Source organism: Cherax quadricarinatus, chromosome 23 (genome assembly GCF_038502225.1).
Source record: "Cherax quadricarinatus isolate ZL_2023a chromosome 23, ASM3850222v1, whole genome shotgun sequence".
In the NCBI taxonomy this organism is placed as follows: domain Eukaryota; kingdom Metazoa; phylum Arthropoda; class Malacostraca; order Decapoda; family Parastacidae; genus Cherax; species Cherax quadricarinatus.
In genome coordinates this window covers 520,020-527,519 of record NC_091314.1, presented here as the reverse complement: position 1 = coordinate 527,519, position 7,500 = coordinate 520,020, and positions in this window count along the sequence as shown.

Sequence of the window (7,500 nt, the reverse complement as noted above, 5' to 3'; positions counted from 1 at the left end):
GTATGGGGTAGGTTTAAAAATGTAGTGTTAGAGTGTTCAGCAGAAGTTTGTGGTTACAGGAAAGTGGGTGCAGGAGGGAAGAGGAGCGATTGGTGGAATGATGATGTAAAGAGAGTAGTAAGGGAGAAAAAGTTAGCATATGAGAAGTTTTTACAAAGTAGAAGTGATGCAAGGAGGGAAGAGTATATGGAGAAAAAGAGAGAAGTTAAGAGAGTGGTGAAGCAATGTAAAAAGAGAGCAAATGAGAGAGTGGGTGAGATGTTATCAACAAATTTTGTTGAAAATAAGAAAAAGTTTTGGAGTGAGATTAACAAGTTAAGAAAGCCTAGAGAACAAATGGATTTGTCAGTTAAAAATAGGAGAGGAGAGTTATTAAATGGAGAGTTAGAGGTATTGGGAAGATGGAAGGAATATTTTGAGGAATTGTTAAATGTTGATGAAGATAGGGAAGCTGTGATTTCGTGTATAGGGCAAGGAGGAATAACATCTTGTAGGAATGAGGAAGAGCCAGTTGTGAGTGTGGGGGAAGTTCGTGAGGCAGTAGGTAAAATGAAAGGGGGTAAGGCAGCCGGGATTGATGGGATAAAGATAGAAATGTTAAAAGCAGGTGGGGATATAGTTTTGGAGTGGTTGGTGCAATTATTTAATAAATGTATGGAAGAGGGTAAGGTACCTAGGGATTGGCAGAGAGCATGCATAGTTCCTTTGTATAAAGGCAAAGGGGATAAAAGAGAGTGCAAAAATTATAGGGGGATAAGTCTGTTGAGTGTACCTGGTAAAGTGTATGGTAGAGTTATAATTGAAAGAATTAAGAGTAAGACGGAGAATAGGATAGCAGATGAACAAGGAGGCTTTAGGAAAGGTAGGGGGTGTGTGGACCAGGTGTTTACAGTGAAACATATAAGTGAACAGTATTTAGATAAGGCTAAAGAGGTCTTTGTGGCATTTATGGATTTGGAAAAGGCGTATGACAGGGTGGATAGGGGGGCAATGTGGCAGATGTTGCAAGTGTATGGTGTAGGAGGTAGGTTACTGAAAGCAGTGAAGAGTTTTTATGAGGATAGTGAGGCTCAAGTTAGAGTATGTAGGAAAGAGGGAAATTTTTTCCCAGTAAAAGTAGGCCTTAGACAAGGATGTGTGATGTCACCGTGGTTGTTTAATATATTTATAGATGGGGTTGTAAGAGAAGTAAATGCGAGGGTCTTGGCAAGAGGCGTGGAGTTAAAAGATAAAGAATCACACACAAAGTGGGAGTTGTCACAGCTGCTCTTTGCTGATGACACTGTGCTCTTGGGAGATTCTGAAGAGAAGTTGCAGAGATTGGTGGATGAATTTGGTAGGGTGTGCAAAAGAAGAAAATTAAAGGTGAATACAGGAAAGAGTAAGGTTATGAGGATAACAAAAAGATTAGGTGATGAAAGATTGAATATCAGATTGGAGGGAGAGAGTATGGAGGAGGTGAACGTATTCAGATATTTGGGAGTGGACGTGTCAGCGGATGGGTCTATGAAAGATGAGGTGAATCATAGAATTGATGAGGGAAAAAGAGTGAGTGGTGCACTTAGGAGTCTGTGGAGACAAAGAACTTTGTCCTTGGAGGCAAAGAGGGGAATGTATGAGAGTATAGTTTTACCAACGCTCTTATATGGGTGTGAAGCGTGGGTGATGAATGTTGCAGCGAGGAGAAGGCTGGAGGCAGTGGAGATGTCATGTCTGAGGGCAATGTGTGGTGTGAATATAATGCAGAGAATTCGTAGTTTGGAAGTTAGGAGGAGGTGCGGGATTACCAAAACTGTTGTCCAGAGGGCTGAGGAAGGGTTGTTGAGGTGGTTCGGACATGTAGAGAGAATGGAGCGAAACAGAATGACTTCAAGAGTGTATCAGTCTGTAGTGGAAGGAAGGCGGGGTAGGGGTCGGCCTAGGAAGGGTTGGAGGGAGGGGGTAAAGGAGGTTTTGTGTGCGAGGGGCTTGGACTTCCAGCAGGCATGCGTGAGCGTGTTTGATAGGAGTGAATGGAGACAAATGGTTTTTAATACTTGACGTGCTGTTGGAGTGTGAGCAAAGTAACATTTATGAAGGGATTCAGGGAAACCGGCAGGCCGGACTTGAGTCCTGGAGATGGGAAGTACAGTGCCTGCACTCTGAAGGAGGGGTGTTAATGTTGCAGTTTAAAAACTGTAGTGTAAAGCACCCTTCTGGCAAGACAGTGATGGAGTGAATGATGGTGAAAGTTTTTCTTTTTCGGGCCACCCTGCCTTGGTGGGAATCGGCCGGTGTGATAATAAAAAAAAAAAAAATATGTATGTATATATATGTATATATATATGTATGTATATATATGTATATATATATATGTATGTATATATATATATATATATGTTGAGTAATGTGTTAGGTAGGTACACCTGGCTAAGGTTTATAACAAGGTATGTTCATTGGTGGGTAGTTTGCACCGCTCTACCCTCTCCCCCTTTTGACGAGTTGATGTCATGAAGGAATTAACTGTCTATGGCAGTTCACTCTCTCTGCCGACTCAGTGTACATTGACTGAGCTACCCTCCTAGTACTCCGCCTTATTCTCACTTGGATAGAAAATTGTTATAGAAACTCCTGAACCAACTTGTGGTTTATTGTGAAGTGAAGTCTGCGGACAATTATATACTGTTATCTTCAGGTTACGATGTGACGACCAGTGTCAAGCTTAGAACTCTGTGATATATTCCTTATGCCAGGGAGTTACTCAGTGAAAGTGTTAATTCTCAATATATGTGCTTGGACACAAGTAATGTTACTATTGAGGAAGCGGTAATATTCCTCTGATCATTAACAAGTGTAGTGACCATATTGACAGTCTCCAGAGGAGGTCTATCATGTACATTGTATTTAAGAGTTTTCTTGTGTGAAGGAAAGTTTCTGACAGTGATATTTAATAGATATTTATGAATATCTAAAGTATTTAAACTTTTAAATAAAAAGAAACTTGAAAAGACTGAGTAACTATTATTTGTGCCTTACATTTCTAAGTTTGGAACCATATCCTCTCATTCTATGAAGTGTGTTGTTACGGAGTGCACTAACCTGGCTAAACATTAAGATTTGAACCGTAACAACCACCACCACCACCACCATCACCACCACCACCACCACCATCAAAACTTGCAACGGAAGCAGAACTAGTCATCAATACCTCATCGAAGCCTCAGGGAGGTAAAACAAATGTTAGCAAATAATATAACATTGAGCGTAATAGCGTAAGACGACATGCATCTTGGGCAAGCAATGTCAACACGGTGTTTGGTGCTGGAACATTGTGTGGTGCTGGAACATTGTGTGGTGCTGCAACACTGTGTGGTGCTGCAACACTGTGTGGTGCTGCAACACTGTGTGGTGCTGCAACACTGTGTGGTGCTGCAACACTGTGTGGTGCTGCAACACTGTGTGGTGCTGCAACACTGTGTGGTGCTGCAACACTGTGGTGCTGCAACACTGTGTGGTGCTGCAACACTGTGTGGTGCTGCAACACTGTGTGGTGCTGCAACACTGTGTGGTGCTGCAACACTGTGTGGTGCTGCAACACTGTGTGGTGCTGCAACACTGTGTGGTGCTGCAACACTGTGTGGTGCTGCAACACTGTGCAGTGTTGCTGTTGCCACTACCCCAGGTCATCACGCCAGTCAGGTAACACAGACCTAAATAATCGTAATTATACCGTGAAGTGTCTCAATATTGCAATGATGGTAGAGAAGCAATGGCAGGATCATGGCAGGGAAGGTAATGTACTTCACTCTCTGTATAGATACAAAAACAGTGGTTAGTTCTGCTTGCTATTTTCTGTGTGCTCATATATAATAAAAATGACTACACTAACTCCGCGTTCCTGTTCTGTTCAGTATGATAGGTACAGTCACTGTCATGTATCATACTGGTGAGTCACTGTCATGTACCATCATACTGGTGAGTCACTGTCATGTACCATCATACTGGTGAGTCACTGTCATGTACCATCATACTGGTGAGTCACTGTCATGTACCATCATACTGGTGAGTCACTGTCATGTACCATCATACTGGTGAGTCACTGTCATGTACCATCATACTGGTGAGTCACTGCCATGCGCCATCATACTGGTGAGTCACTGTCATGTACCATCATACTGGTGTGTCACTGTCATGTACCATCATACTGGTGTGTCACTGTCATGTGCCATCATACTGGTGTGTCACTGTCATGTGCCATCATACTGGTGTGTCACTGTCATGTGCCATCATACTGGTGTCACTGTCATGTGCCATCATACTGGTGTCACTGTCATGTACCATCATACTGGTGTCACTGTCATGTGCCATCATACTGGTGTGTCACTGTCATGTACCATCATACTGGTGTATCACTGTCATGTGCCATCATACTGGTGTGTCACTGTCATGTACCATCATACTGGTGTATCACTGTCATGTACCATCATATTAATGGGTTTCATATATGAGGTATTACAATCTTAACGTGATATGTAAGATTTTATATATCGTCAAACATCCTACTGTGTGTGTGTGTGTGTGTGTGTGTGTGCTCTCCTGGTTGTGGTTGCAGTGATAGTCATAGCTCCTGGCCCCCGTCTCTTCGCTGGTCGTTACTAGGTCCACTCTCTCTCCCTGCTCCATGAGCTGTATCAAACCTCTTCTTAAAGCTATGTATGCATCCTGCCTCCACTATATAACTCGCCAGACTGTTCCACTTCTGACAACTATATGACTGAAGAAATACTTCCTAACATCTCTGTGACTCATCTGAGTTTTCAAGTTCCAGTTGTGACCTCTTGTTGCTGTGTCACATCTCTGGAACATCCTGCTCCTTTCCACATTGTCAATGCCTCTCCGTGTTTTATATGTCGTTATCGTGTGTGTGTGTGTGTGTGTGTGTGTGTGTGTGTGTGTGTGTGTGTGTGTGTGTGTGTACTCGCCTAGTTGTACTCGCCTAGTTATGGTTGCAGGGAGTCACAGCTCCTGGCCCCGCCTCTTCACTGGCAGCTACTAGGTTACTCTTCCCGCTCCATGAGCTTGATCATACCTCTTCTTAAAGCTGTGTATGGATCCTGCCTCCACTAAATCACTTCCCAGGCTATTCCACTTCCTGACAACTCTGTGACTGAAGAAATACTTTCTAACATCCCTGTGATTCATTTGAGTCTTCAGCTTCCAACTGTGTCCCCATCTCTGGAACATCTTGTTTTTGTTCACCTTGTCAATTCTTCTCAGTATTTTATATATTGTTATCATATCTCTCCCCTGTCCCTCCTGTCTTCCAGTGCCGCCAGGTCGACTTCCCTTAACCTCTCCTCGTAGGACATACCTCTTAGCTCTGGGACTACTCTTGTTGCAAACCTTTGCACTTTCTCTAGTTTCTTTACGTGCTTGGCTAGGTGTGGGTTCCAAACTGGTGCCGCATACTCCAATATGGGCCTAACGTACACGGTGTACAGGGTCCTGAACGATTCCTTATTAAGATGTCGGAATGCTGTTCTGAGGTTTGCTAGGCGCCCATATACTGCAGCAGTATGTATGTGTTATTAACTCCATCTTTCTCTAGTACATTATAACTCTTCCAGTCATTATTCCATCGTTTCGTTTACGTACTAGTCAACTTGTACACTCTTCATGTTGACTAATGTTGTGGCAGCCAGACTTAGGCTTAGTTACAAGTACTCTGTACCACTACTTACAAGAACTGTCACTAGTGATAATTACTGTCACTAGTGATAATTACTGTCACTAGTGACAAGTTGTCCGTGTCACTAGTGACAAGTTGTCCGTGTCACTAGTGGCAAGTTGTCCGTGTCACTAGTGGCAAGTTGTCCGTGTCACTAGTGGCAAGTTGTCCGTGTCACTAGTGGCAAGTTGTCCGTGTCACTAGTGGCAAGTTGTCCGTGTCACTAGTGGCAAGTTGTCCGTGTCACTAGTGGCAAGTTGTCCGTGTCACTAGTGGCAAGTTGTCCGTGTCACTACCACTACCACCACTACTACCACCACCACCACTACTACCACCACCACCACTACTACCACCACCACTACTACCACCACTACTACCACCACTACTACCACCACTACTACCACCACTACTACCACCACTACTACTACCACCACTACTACCACCACCACCACTACTACCACCACTACTACTACCACCACTACTACTACCACCACTACTACTACCACTACTACTACCACCACTACTACTACCACCACTACTACTACCACCACTACTACCACCACTACTACTACCACCACTACTACCACTACTACCACCATCCTCACTGCTGCTGAAGTTTATTTAAATATTTACATTATCTGAGGCTCGTTGTTTACATTGTTTATGTCCACATTGCTTGTGGTAAACAGGAGGCTGGGATAGCTTGCCCAGGGTGGTGCAACAGGAGGCTGGGATAGCTTGCCCAGGGTGGTGCAACGGGAGGCTGGGATAGCTTGCCCAGGGTGGTGCAACGGGAGGCTGGGATAGCTTGCCCAGGGTGGTGCAACGGGAGGCTGGGATAGCTTGCCCAGGGTGGTGCAACGGGAGGCTGGGATAGCTTGCCCAGGGTGGTGCAACGGGAGGCTGGGATAGCTTGCCCAGGGTGGTGCAACGGGAGGCTGGGATAGCTTGCCCAGGGTGGTGCAACGGGAGGCTGGGATAGCTTGCCCAGGGTGGTTCAACGGGAGGCTGGGATAGCTTGCCCAGGGTGGTGCAACGGGAGGCTGGGATAGCTTGCCCAGGCTGGTGCAGCGGGAGGCTGGGATAGCTTGCCCAGGCTGGTGCAGCAGGAGGCTCGGATAGCTTGCCCAGGCTGGTGCAGCAGGAGGCTCGGATAGCTTGCCCAGGCTGGTGCAGCGGGAGGCTCGGATAGCTTGCCCAGGCTGGTGCAGCGGGAGGCTGGGATAGCTTGCCCAGGGTGGTGCAGCGGGAGGCTGGGATAGCTCGCCCAGGCTGGTGCAGCGGGGGGCTGGGACAGCTCGCCCAGGCTGGTGCAGCGGGGGGCTGGGACAGCTCGCCCAGGCTGGTGCAGCGGGGGGCTGGGACAGCTCGCCCAGCCTGGTGCAGCGGGGGGCTGGGACAGCTCGCCCAGCCTGGTGCAGCGGGGGGCTGGGACAGCTCGCCCAGCCTGGTGCAGCGGGGGGCTGGGACAGCTCGCCCAGCCTGGTGCGGGGGGGGGCTGGGACAGCTCGCCCAGCCTGGTGCAGCGGGGGGCTGGGACAGCTCGCCCAGCCTGGTGCAGCGGGGGGCTGGGACAGCTCGCCCAGCCTGGTGCAGCGGGGGGCTGGGACAGCTCGCCCAGGCTGGTGCAGCGGGGGGCTGGGACAGCTCGCCCAGCCTGGTGCAGCGGGGGGCTGGGACAGCTCGCCCAGCCTGGTGCAGCGGGGGGCTGGGACAGCTCGCCCAGCCTGGTGCAGCGGGAGGCAGGGACGGCTGGCCCAGGCCGGCGCAGCAATGTCTTGTTGCATAAAGAC